Below are 14,092 nucleotides of genomic sequence, written 5' to 3'. Positions count from 1 at the left end.
TAAGAACCAATGAAACAGCGCACTAGTGTGCCAACAGTATAATCACCTAATCTCTGCCCAGCCCCACCTCGGATACTCTCACTCTTTCTTACATCATATAAAACGTCCTGTATGCTGGCCAGGGGAAATGAAATGTTTATTCCTTCTTCCCCAGGGGCAGGAGTGTGTGTGTGTGAGATATATTAGTCCATCCCTTCTCTCTGTTAGTCATTTATTAGTGAAATGAAGTGTTGTAAGGTTAGATGGGTAATAATATACAGGTGTGTGTGTGTGTGTGTGTGTGTGTGTGTGTGTGTGTGTGTGTGTGTGTGTGTGTGTGTGTGTGTGTGTGTGTGTGTGTGTGTGTGTGTGTGTGTGTGTGTGTGTGTGTGATATATTAGTCCATCTCTTCTCTCTGTTAGTCATTTATTAGTGAAATTAAGTGTTGTAAGGTTAGAATGGTAATAATATACAGGTGTGTGTGTGTGTGTGTGTGTGTGTGTGTGTGTGTGTGTGTGTGTGTGTGTGTGTGTGTGTGTGTGTGTGTGTGTGTGTGTGTGTGTGTGTGTGTGTGTGTGTGTGATATATTAGTCCATCTCTTCTCTCTGTTAGTCATTTATTAGTGAAATTAAGTGTTGTAAGGTTAGAATGGTAATAATATACAGGTGTGTGTGTGTGTGTGTGTGTGTGTGTGTGTGTGTGTGTGTGTGTGTGTGTGTGTGTGTGTGTGTGTGTGTGTGTGTGTGGGTGTGTGTGTGTGGGTGTGTGTGTGTGGGTGTGTGTGGGTGGGTGTGGGTGTGTGTGTGTGTGTGTGTGTGTGTGTGTGTGTGTGTGTGTGTGTGTGTGTGTGTGTGTGTGTGTGTGTGATATATTAGTCCATCTCTTCTCTCTGTCAAAGTGTGTGTGTGTGTACGTGTGTGTGTGTGTGTACATGTATAGAATTTAGTATAGTGTAGATTTACAAAAAGTAAATCACATGGTTTAAAGGGAAATCTACTCATTTCCTGCTGCCACAAGACAGATGAAGAGAAATGGCCAGAATGTTACACACAAACACAAGAATCGCCATGTAACCCTTCAATTGTCACCAAAGGTCAGGAAAATAACTGATTAACCACACAGGACAGTGTGTTCTTAATTAGTATTGTAATATCAGTTTGTTATGGGTTTAGGGATGTCCAAGATGATTAGAAAGAAAAGTCTGATTTAAAAATTGTTTATAGAAATCTAACTTTGAATTATATTCTTACTTAAAACAAAAATAAGATTCTTAAACATCTCAAAAACAAGTTATATCACCTCAAAATTATGCAGTCTAATTAAAATATATATATTTTATGTACCTCTAAGAAAAAATGTGAAAATATGCTTAACATTCTCAATGATCCTAAAATAGACTTCTATAGCAGTATTTATTGCAAAATTTGAGCTGGACCATGTTTCTGTGACATTCACCCAAAATACTTTTCAAAAACCTTTTTGCCGTAAAAAAAGGTATTTTATGTTATAAACATATGTCACACTCACAGATAGAAGCAGACAAGGATATAAACAATCAACACAGTTTATTTGCAGGATGTAAAAGATACAGGAGTGGATCGTAGAAAGAGTTCAATCAGTTTGCGTGAATGGGACTTAGCCGTGCTGGCGATGGTGGAAGGGATCCGGGCTGGTTGAAGATGGTCTGTGAGACCGGCCAATGATGGAAAAGAAGATGAGTGTATTTAACCAGTGGGGATGATGAGGTTCAGGAGCAGGTGATCAAAACTCGGATGAGAGTGAACGAGTGGGTGGAGCGTGATGATTGGGTGATTAAGAGAGTGGTGGTTGACTGACGGAGAGAGTTTTCATATATATATTTCATATTCAGCCCAGGGTAGAAACGGGTTCCAGCAGTTCTGATTTTGGTGGCAGTATGACCTCAGGTGCCTCCCGATTTCTTGTATCTTACGTTCAGTCTGGCCGTTGGATTGAGGGTGGTATCCGGATGTCAGGCTGATAGTGACTCCTAGAAGGCAGAAGGCTTGCCAGATGCTGGAGATGAACTGGGGTCCAAGGTCCGAGACTATGTCTTCGGGCAGACCAAAATGACGAAATACGTGGGTAAATGCTTCGGACGCTTCAAAGGCTGTAGGAAGTCCTTTCATTGGGATTACCTTGCATTCTTTGGAGAATCTGTTAATCGCAACGAAGACAAAGGTCATGGCATTTGAAAGTGGCAGGTCAGTTATAAAATCAATCCCAATGTGAGACCATGGACGTTCGGGGATAGGTAGTGGTACCAGCTTTCCTTCGGGGAGGTGACAAGGTGTTGTGGCAATGGCACAGACTGAACATCCCTGGACGAATCGGGAGACGTCCTAGGTCATGGACGGCCACCAGTAGCATTGACGAATGAGCGAGAGGGTTCGCTGGCTACCTGGGTGTCCAAAGCCCGGAGAGGAATCTGTCCAGAAGGAACGATCTACAGCTGGTAGGTACATACACCCTTCCTTCTGGACCTCCCGGCGGAGCAGGTTCGGTGAGTGTGCCTAATCTGTTAGTCAAGGGCCCACTGAATGGGACTTACCACCCTGGGTGGAGGGAGGATGGTCTCCAGAGGTTGGGTTTCGGGATCAGTGTGATAGAGACGTGATAAGGCATCAGCTTTGCAGTTCTTAGTTCCAGGTCGGTAGGTGACTAAAAAGTCAAAACGAGTGAAGAAGAGTGCCCAACGCCGTGTGAAACTTACACTTCTCGAGCTTGAGGTAAAGGTGATTCTCGCTCAGGCTCTGGAGGACCTGTTTTACCTGGTGGCGATGTTCTGAGGGGTTACTAGAGTAGTAATAGTAGTATGAGAGTGAACGAGTGGGTGGAGCGTGATGATTGGGTGATTGATGGTGTGACGGTGTGGCTGAGTCTGTGACAATATATATATATATATATATATATATATATATATATATATATATATATATATATATATATGAAGAGTTCAGATGCAAAAGCCTCTAAGTGCCATCTGAAATAATCTTCTAGGATGATGATTTTTATCAAGCTTGTATATTTAAGTTCAGTAATTTCACTTAAATGGCAATGAAAATTACCTATTAATTTTCATTTAAGCGGAATTACTGAACTTATATAATTACTGAACTTATAACTTATATATATATATATATATATATATATATATATATATATATATAAAATATGTTATTAGTATTATTATTATGTTATAATTTTTTTTTTTGCATTAAGCATAAATCCAAACCATGTTCATCAGTAAAGAGGTTTATTCAAGTCATTACAAATATGATTTTTACAGTCTTAGCATCACGACATTGACCCTGAAATGTTTTATTTTTAGAAAAGTGTCAGATATGAATAGTACATTGAATTAAATTTATAATTCTGATAATTATAAAATGCTGTAGCCTAATGGCCTCCAAAATCACACTTTTCTTCACAATGTCCCCTAGTGCTGCACTGATTTTCTAAAGTGTGTGTGTTGAAGAGACAGACAGAGGCAAGATTATGGTGAATTAGGGTCATAATGACGAAGGCAAATATTTGTTCGGTCCGTATGAAAAGAGCTGAATGAAGTCTTACACTCCCGGTATTACAGGAATCTAGGAAGAGAGAGAACAAGGGAAGAAGCCATCTAGAAAGAAACGAATGTGGGCGGTAGGAAGCAATTGAAGGGTGTGGAGAAAGGAGAGATATTCATCTAGACATACAGAGGGATAGAATGTATGTTTTATTTTATAATTAATATGGGATGAATCCCTCTAGTGGCCCGTCATGTAATTGCATTTGCCAATCATTCCGTTTTAAACTGGATAACTGCTAGAAATGTTCCTATTTGCAGAGAAAATGTTTACTGTGTGTTCATGAATATTCAAAAATGCCTCTTGAAAACTTCCATCCACGACAGGAAAAGAAACAAGCTGTAGAAATGAGTATAGCGCCATTACTGAGTCAGAAATCACTAGCATGCTGCTTTCCACATGATACAAAATACAATTTAATTTTGTCTACTTCAGAATTTAATTCAGTGTGTTACTTGCTGTTTTTCTTTGTGATTATTTGTGAAAGTTCTTTCAAAGGAAACTCTACCCCCAAATTTGACACAGTTTTTTTTTTAAATCTCATTTTTGCCTATTAGCATTTTTAATTCTGCAAGTGGCATTCAGTTATCATTTCATGAATAAAAAATTATATATTTTGCATATGAGCTCCAATTTGGTGTAAAATGTCTAAACTAATGGGAGTCCAAGCAAATAATGTTTCAAGAATATGATATTGCTTCCAATTCAGTCTTCAAACTGGCAAAGTCTAGCACATTGAACTGTGGGTATGTTTCTTTATTGTGTGTGTGTGTGTGTGTGTGTGTGTGTGTGTGTGTGTGTGTGTGTGTGTGTTGGTGCTGAGAGATTAGCCTAACTGGACTTCATGAAGCTCCGCCTCTTGCACGTCACTCTTCCCAGCATGCCTCACTGTGGCGGATTTTACAGCATAGTAAATGAACATATAGAAGTTTAAAGCATGTGAAAATCTCTAAATGAGAGACTAAACTCATGCTGGTCTGAGAATTCTCTCATCTTTTCTGCGTACAGAGTTAAACGTTTTATTATCTGGTGCCTGAGCACTTAAAAAGCTATTATGTGTGACCCAAAACAGGAGTTTATAGTGGAGAATGTCTATCTGATCTGGCCCTTAAGCTGAGCTTTAAAACTTCCAGTTGTTTAGACCAAACATGAGGTCTGCAATTCAGTAACAATAAAATCAAGAATTTCCAATGACGTCCAGAGTTTGGATGGATGTTAGTCAATGTATATAATCGATTTATTCTGGGTGCTTATTCTAGCAAATTATTCATATCCAACTTCAGCACGTATATTATCGTTCAAAAGTTTGGGGTCGATACGTGTTTCTTTTTTTTTCTTCATGTTTTTGAAAAGAAGTCTCACCAAGGCTAAATTTTTTTGGTCAAACATACAGTAAAAACAGTAATATTGTGAAATATTATTACAATTTAAAATAACTGTTTTCTCTTTGAATATATTTTAAAATGTAATTTATTCCTGTGATCAAAGCTGATTTTTCAGCATCATTACTCCAGTCTTCAGTGTCCTTCAGAAATAATTTTAATATGCTGATTTGCTGCTCAAGAAATTTCTTATTATTATCAATGTTGAAAACAGTAGTGCTGATTTAATATTTTTGTGAAAATTCTAATTTTTTATGATTCTTTGATGAATAGAAAGTTCAAAAGAACAGTTTTAATTTGAAAAAAAAATATTTTGTAAAATTATAAACATCTTTACTGTCGCTTTTGAACAATTTAATGCATCCTTAATGAATAAACGTATTTATTTAATCTATGGGCAGAAATAGACTTGCATTGCTTCATGCAAAAACCACTTACATTTGTTTCAGAAAATGTATACTATGTGTGTGTTTAACAGGCGGAATTTCACAGCATACAAGTTATCCTATGATCCTCTCTCACAGTCAAGTGAAAGCAAATTTCTGCTTGTTAAATACATACACACACACACATACACACACAGGCCTACGTGATGCACACACACACGTATCTCTGCGCAGGTGAACTTTACATTCATAAGCACATAATAATTTGTGTGCTTCTTTGATTTAACTGCAGGATAAAATGTGGAAGTGTGTGCACTTCAGTGATAATGTCAGTTATTTTATTTTATGTCTCTGTCTCTCTCAGACACACTTATTTTTGTCCATACTGGAACTCGTGTTGTTAAATGCTAGTTTGTGTTTCTTTGTCTACTAAGAAAAACATTAAATTACTATGTGACAAACACAAACACAAACACACACTCATAGACCCAAGACAACTCACTAAGAAAAATATCATCACAGTTGTTTCTCCTAGACAGCATTGCACGTTTCCTACAACTTAGATGTTTGTACTGAGACTCCTGTAATCTCACATCACGAGTTTCAAAAGAGATCTTAACAGTGTCTAACACTGTGCTTGAATGGCAAAATTGTATGTTGAAGATCTCAATATTAGCTCTTGAATTTCTTTTAATTTTATTTCTCTTTTGGACTTTTAGGAGAAACATCTTAGACAAAGTTGATACTGAGACCTAACTGCGAACTCAACTTTTTATCTCTATACTCTATTATATCCTTACTATCAACAATTATTTAATTTGCTTATATACAAAGTTGCACTGACTTTCAAAAGTTTGGGTTCGGTAAGATTTTTTTAATGTTTCGAAACTGAGAAGTCTCACCAAGGCTGTATTTATTAGATCAAAAATACAGTAAAAACAATAATATTGCAAAATATTATTACAATATAAACCAACAGTTCTCTATTTTAAAATGTAATTTATTCCAGTGATGCAAAGCTGAATTTTCAGCTTCATTCCTCCAGTCTTCAGTGTCGCATGATCCTTCAGAAATCATTCTGATTTGATGCTCATTTTTTATTATTATGAATGTTATAAACCATTGTGCTGCCTAGTATTTTTTATTGAAACCGTGATTAATTTTTTCCCCCCATTTATTAGAAATAGAAACCTTTTGTAACATAAATTTCTTTACTTTCATTTTTGATCAATGTGATGCATCCTTGATGAATAAAAGTATTAACTTCTTTCTTTTCTTTTTTACTTTTCAACATTACTGTACATAATTGAAAACTTAGAAAACTCTCGCTTAGAATCTGAAGTATCCTTATGGTGAAATAGCACATGAACAAATACAAACACATATGAATCTGTGAACACCCGTCTATCTGGGCTGCGTTTGCTCTGTTTACCACAAAACAGTATGATTACAATAATCATAAGTCTCATTATGCTGTGAGATCACATTACCGTGAGGTTTGCATTTCTGCCTTCAGCTCAAAATATGACACTGTTTATACTTGTGTGTTTGCACTGAATTTATTCATAGAACTAAGATTGAGTACAACATTACATGTCTGCAGTGCATGTGTGTTATGTGTCTTGGTTATTCTAGTGCTGTTAAATCATGTGTGTAGGTTATTCTGGTGTAGATGTGAGAGAGCAGGTTGGTGATTATTGCTGTACAGGCGACCACACTTTGGTTTCGAGTGCCACACTTGGAAATACCTGTGGGTGTATGTCCATGTGGTTGTGTGTGTGTGTGTGTGTGTGTGTGTGTGATGGTTTTAGCCAGCGTTTACGTATTGCAGCATGGGGACATCTATATGTGTTTCTCAGGGAGGGGTGTAGCATTTGTGTTTGTGGAGTGAAAGTGTGTGTTTTGTGTTTCTGCACATGTTTGTATGTGTGTCTCTTTCTTAGACACTAGAAACCAATGTTAAGGGTGGAGGCCCTGCTATCTAATCTAGAACACGACTTTCTTTTGCTTTCACTTTTCCCCCCTTTTTTAGCTATTTCCCTTTTCCTTTCCCTTTCTTCTTCTATGTTTTAATTTTTATTAGTGGTGTTTGCCCAGCTTATGATTTTTGTTATGACTGACACCTCAAATATATTATGTCTGGTTAACAATGAAAAGAAAATCCTGACTTGGGTCAGCAAGAAAACGTCTCAGGTTACGTATGTAACCCTGGTTCCCTAATAGGGAACGAGATGCTGCGTTTGAGACGCGGTGGGAACGCTCTGCGTGATTACGTCGTGAAGCACGTGTAAAATCAGTCCAATGGAAGCCCGCTACGACATAGGTGACGTCATAGACCAGGAAACTATAAAGCAACCCTGAAATCAGACCGCGATAGCTTCTGAAAAACCTGAAGAAAGTCGATCAGGGCATGCAGGAAGTATGGCAGGCAAACGCAGCGTCTCGTTCCCTATCAGGGAACCAGGGTTACATACGTAACCTGAGACGTTCCCTTTCAAGGGAACTCGAGCTGCGTTTGAGACGCGGTGGGAACCCTATACCCACTACGCCATAATGACAAATGCCCGTTCTGTGTGAGGTCCTGCGCACACTAAGAAGCAAGCAACCTCGCCCCAGGAGTGGAGAGGTCAAGGTCATAAAACCTGACAAATGTATGCGGAGAGGACCATCCTGCCGCATTACATACGTCAAGAAGGGAAACTCCCGAAATTAAGGCCATACAGGCCGCCATACTCCGAGTAGAATGGGCCCGCACAGCCATAGGTGAAGGCTGTCCGGCCGCTTCATAAGCCAATGAAATAGCCTCGACTATCCATTTACTTATAACCTGCTTAGATGCAGGGCATCCTCTCTTGTGACCCAAAACAAACAAATAGTTGCTCAGATTTACGCCACAGGGCAGCTCTGTGAACGTAGGCATCTAAAGCCCGGACTGGACATAACAGGTTAAGCTGTTCCTGGTCAGGGGTATTAAAGGGTGGAGGATAAAAGGCCTGCAGCACTATTGGGCATCCAACATTCAGTGGGACCTTAGGAATATAACCCGGCCTGGGGTAGAGAAATGCCTTCACCATACCAGGTGCAAATTCCAGACATGAAGGAGCAACCGACAAAGCATGTAAATCACCAATTCTCTTGATAGATGAGATAGCAAGGAGAAATAAAGTCTTTAGAGTGAGGAACTTTTCAGAAACCTCCTCGATGGGCTCAAAGGGAGCTAAAGCCAGACCCTCGAGTACAATGGCCAAGTCCCAAGCCGGTGCTCTAGAGTGCAGTGCAGGTCTCAACCTCAATGTACCACGGAGAAAGCGAGTAATTAAAGGGTTTCTCCCAATAGAAGTACCCCCCAGAGGGGTGTGGTAGGCAGATATAGCCGCCACGTAAACCTTTAGGGTGGAAGGAGATAACCTGGCCGAGAAACGGTCTTGCAGAAAATCAAGAACTGAACCAACAGGGCAGTTAACAGGATCTAACTGACGTTCAACACACCACGTGGTGAAAAGTTTCCATTTTAGCGCATACAGCCTTCTCGTGGAAGGAGCTCTGGATTGAAGAATGGTTTCTACAACATCGGTCGAAAGACCGGTCTCCCTGAGCCTGGCCCCCTCAGAGGCCAGGCCCACAGTTTCCACAACTCCGGCCGAGGGTGAAATATCGTGCCCCCGGCCTGAGACAGGAGGTCCACCCTGATTGGGATCTCCAAGGGGGAGCCGTCCAGAAGAGACACCAAGTCCGAGAACCAAACTCGGGTCGGCCAATAAGGGGCTACTAGTAGCAGACGAGCCCCTTCTCGGCGAACCCTCTCCAGAACCCCCGGAAGCAAAGATATCGGGGGAAAGGCGTACAGGTGCAGCCTCAGCCACACCTGCACCATAGCATCCAGACCGAGAGGAGCTGGGTGCGTTAGAGAGAACCACATGGGACAATGGGTTGAATCTGATGATGCGAAAAGGTCTACCTGAGCACGACCGAACTTTTCCCACAGGAACTCCACCACTTCTGGGTGAAGTCTCCACTCCCCGGGCCTCAGCCCCTGTCTCGACAGAATATCTGCTCCCACATTCTGACGCCCCGGAATATATACCGCCTTGAGCGACAGTAACTTCCCCTGGGCCCATAGGAGGATCTGATGGGCCAATTTGCAAAGGTGACGTGACCTCAGACCCCCCTGATGGTTGATATAGGAGACCACCGAAGTGTTGTCTGTGCGGACCAACACGTGATGGCCTCTCAGGTCTGGCAGGAAATATTTGAGTGCACGAAATACCGCCATCAACTCTAAACGATTTATGTGCCAGGAACATTGATGGTCCTGCCACAGACCTTGCGCCGAGCGGCCACTCATGACCGCCCCCCATCCCGTGAGGGAAGCATCCGTCGAAAGCGTGACGCGTCGACAAGGAGCCCCCAACACTGGGCCCTGGGCGAGGAACCAAGGTTTCTTCCACAAGGCCAAGGCACGAAGGCATAGCCGCGTGACCTTGATCTTGCGGAACGGATTTCCCCTCGGAGAAAACCCCTTGGTCCAGAGCCACCACTGCAGGGGTCTCATGTACAGAAGGCCAAAAGTAATAACGTTGGACGCAGCTGCCATGAGACCCAACAGTCTCTGAAACTGTTTCACAGTGAGTGACTGGCCTAGTTTCACATTCTTTGCGGCTGTGAGAATCGCAGAAATACGAGCAGGAGACAGGCGTGCCTGCATTGTGGTCGAATCCCAAATTACACCTAGAAAAGTGGTCCTCTGAGCAGGGAGGAGCACACTCTTTTTGGTGTTTAGCCGCAACCCCAAACTCTTTATGTGGGACAGAACAGCATCTCGATGCTGAACCCCCACCTGCTCTGACTGAGCTAAAATCAACCAATCGTCGATGTAATTTAATACGCGGATGCCCTGGAGTCTCAACGGAGCCAGAGCTGCATCCACGCATTTTGTAAAAGTGCGGGGAGATAAACCTAGGCCAAATGGAAGAACCCGATATTGGTATGCTTCGCCCCCGAAAGCGAACCTCAGGAACCTCCTGTGATGAGGATGGATAGATACATGGAAGTACGCGTCCTTCAAGTCTATTGTGACAAACCAGTCCTCGGACTGAACTTGTGATACAATCTATTTGAGTGTAAGCATTCTGAACTTGAGTTTCCGAACCCTGCTGTTTAACTGGCGCAGGTCTAGAATAGGACGCAGCCCTTTGGAACAATGAAGTAACGGCTGTAAAACCCTGACTCTCTGCTGGGAGGAGAAACCCTTTCTATAGCTCCCTTTCGAAGAAGTGTCAGTACTTCTTGCTCCATTACAGGGCCTGCTGTGTGTCCACCACCGAGGGGAGGACTCCTTGAAATCTGGGCGGACGAGAACCGAACTGAATTCTGTAACCCTTTTCTATTATGTGCAGGACCCATAGAGAAATATTTGGCAGAAAGTTTCCACGCTGCCAGAAATTCCGATAAGGGAACCAGTCTCTCGAGACTGGCCTCTGGATTTGATTGAACAATCGTTTTGGCGCCCTGAAACGGCGAACCGGCAGGGAACAACCGAACTGACCGTTCTACAACCCTCCTCAGAGGATTGCACGGGGACGCTGACACCTCGGTGCCCTGAAGCGGCGAACTGGCAGGGAACAACCGAAGTGGCAGCGCTGCGGCTCTCCTCGGAGAGTCGCCCCCCGGAGGGTGCCAAGGATGGACGGTTCCTCGGAACCGTTCCTCCCTGGAGGGGACCACCCTCAGAAGCCTGATAGCCTTGGCGTCAGGACTTCTTCTTAGCCCAAGCTCTCCTAGAGATAACAGTCCTCAGATCTTGTCTACCCCTAACAGGTCTGGGCTGCGAGCGCCACTCAGGAACCGTAGATTGAGGAGGTGCCCGAGCGGCGACGCTCTGTTTTTGTTGAACTCTGTGAGCGGAGCTCGTAGACGGATGAGGCTGCTCAGACTTTATACTACGAGCAGCCTCGGGGACAATAGACCGGCGAGGAAGAAATTTATTTTCTTGAAACCTATCGACGACACAATTTATAGCATCGCCGAACAGACTTGTAGGTGACAGCGGTGCGTCCAGAAGAACAGATCTATCTTTATCTTTTATTTCTGATAAATTTAACCATAAATGGCGTTCCGTGGCCAGAGAGATAAATCTGTCGTGCGACGCAATTCTCGAATTGCGTCAGCACTAACTTCCTCACTATCGTCTATGTCCTTCAGCAGGTCAGCCTGGTACGCTTGGAGAATCGACATAGTGTGCAAACATGCTGCGGCCTGACCTGCTGCCGAATACGCTTTACCCACCAACAAAGATGTATTTTTTAAAGGTTTGGTGGGTAACGTCGGGACTTTCAGAGAAGAAGAAGACTCAGGGGAGAGATAGCTCGCTAGTGTGTCTTCAGCACGAGGCATAGTCAAATAACCATAATGATCAATCCCTTGAACTTTACTATAATTCTTAGTTTGTGGGTTATGCACTCTGAAAGACGCCGGTTTAATCCACGATCTCGAAACCTCGGCGTGGAGATCGGGAAAAAACGGGAGTTCCCGACGAGGAGGTCGTGATCTAGATGGTAAATAACGTTCATCTAAAATAGCGTTTCTCAACGGGGGCGGTACCGCCCCCTTGGGGGCGTTTGGACAGTGTCGGGGGGCGTTGGGAACGAGGCAGCTGAGAGGGGGGCGCTCAGGCACAAATGGGGGGCGTTATGTCTGACTGTGGCACTATATACTCACTGTTATTATCACAACTTTTTTAAGCCTCTGACAACACATACAATGTTAATTTGAATGCATGGGCGTTTTAGGTACAGCATTGATTTCCACGCTGCTGCTCAAATCCATTCCACCTTCATTCGGAGTCCCACCAGGCCAGACGATCCAATAGAGATCGCTAAGACATGTGACCAACTGGGCGGCAACGTCATTAGAACGCAAAGAATTATGGGTATGTTTGGCCCGTTTACATGGGCTGGCATAGCAGGCTAGTGTTCTGGCCTATTTTTTTACGTTCTATGGTTCTGGCATGAAAAAAAAAAAATAGCGTGAAAACAGAATATAATCCTACAAAATGCAGCGGGCTAAAGAAAACATTGTCGGACCATACCAGAAAACTGTCGTCCGTTCAAAAGTATGCTAATGTTTTAAGCACCACACTCCTCGCTCTCTCTCATCTATCTGCATGCAGTCAGAATTCATGTCAAGATTGCAATGCATGCTGGAGTGTGTGAGAGAGAGAGAGAGAGAGAGAGAGAGAGAGAGAGAGAGAGAGAGAGAGAGAGAGAGAGAGAGAGAGAGAGAGATACGCGATCGAACTGTGTGTGTGTGTGTGTGTGTGTGTGTGAGAGAGAGAGAGAGAGAGAGAGAGAGAGAGAGAGAGAGAGAGAGACGCGATCGAACTGTGTGTGTGTGTGTGTGTGTGTGAGAGAGAGAGAGAGGCGCGGGCGCGGATCGCGCGATCGAACAGTGGAAACATAAAAACATACTCCGTTATTTTGTTCATAGAGGTTATCATTAAAACTGCAAAGTGTTTACTTATATCTGTGTAACTTACACTCGCAATAAAACACAACATTGCGCTTTTGTCACACAACTTAAGCTGTAACCTACAACTGTCACCCAACCAAACACATACAGTTTTAAAAGCAACATATTTATCCAACCCCATTTCAAAAAAGTTTGTCATCTTTTGGTCATTAATCATATTGCATTGGTTTTCATTTCTTTTCTTCAGAGCAGTTACATATTCTACATTGATTAAAAAAGAAAATCAAATGTGTTTTTAATGGTAGTATTATTTTATACGAAAATCAATTATTTACCATTCAGATGAGAATAAAGTTAGGGTTCATTAAAATTAAGGAAAACAAATATATTGATTCGTTCTTAAAGGATAATTCAGGTATTTAGCATTTTGAGTCTATTTTCTAGTTAGTTTGGGATGAACTAAGTTAGAGTGGTGGGTCGAATTTTGACGATGGTCCTGTCTCGACTTTTTGAATCTTTTAGAATCGCCTCTGACCGCTTCAGAGTGGCTGTCTACGAGCATACACAAACATGTCCTTAAAAAAACCCTTAACGTTCGTTTTCAAAACTGTGCAAGAAGGACTATTGCGGTTTATAACACAGCAGGTAGACGGCATCTTGAACACTGCGTTCTTCCCTCCATGCAATCAAGTCTGGCGTCTTCTGTTTGTGCCGCGGATTCCCAAAATGCTTTGCGTTCACCACTGGTAAAACGTCACGATGACGTCACATTAGCAATCTCTATACGCACGTGCAGTCCCAAGCGCGAGTCTCAGGTTCCTATGAGAATATTAATATAAAATATCATATCGTAGAACATGTAGCCTACCGGTATATGAAATAGTAGCCTAGGCGTCATTTAGCCTACAGGGCGGTTTTGAAACACTTTTAAAACATCTCGCGGCACGGATGTACCAATACAAATAAAACATATCCAGTTAACTAGCAGCATTCGTTTCATTCGTTTGTTAAATAAGAGACGATCTAGCGCTGAAATGTGTTGTCTTCACTCGGACGCGCACTTCAGTCCGTTACGGAAAGTGAAAGTCTCCCTAAAAGATGTAAGAAATAAAAAAGCGAAACGGATGTATACTATTTTTGAATCCCTTTCTTTTTGGAATTTTTTGTAATGTTTCCCCTTATAGTTTTTTTTTTCTTTCTGTCTATTGTTTCTTTGATGCTATTATGAATGTAATAGATATAATACTATGTGATCCTCCGTATGTGTATGTTATATATTGTTCTTGTT

This window comes from Siphateles boraxobius, unplaced genomic scaffold, assembly GCF_051911475.1.
Source record: "Siphateles boraxobius isolate OS27281-9 unplaced genomic scaffold, OSU_SipBor_1 11, whole genome shotgun sequence".
NCBI lineage: Eukaryota > Metazoa > Chordata > Actinopteri > Cypriniformes > Leuciscidae > Siphateles > Siphateles boraxobius.
This window is presented reverse-complemented; position numbering follows the sequence as displayed.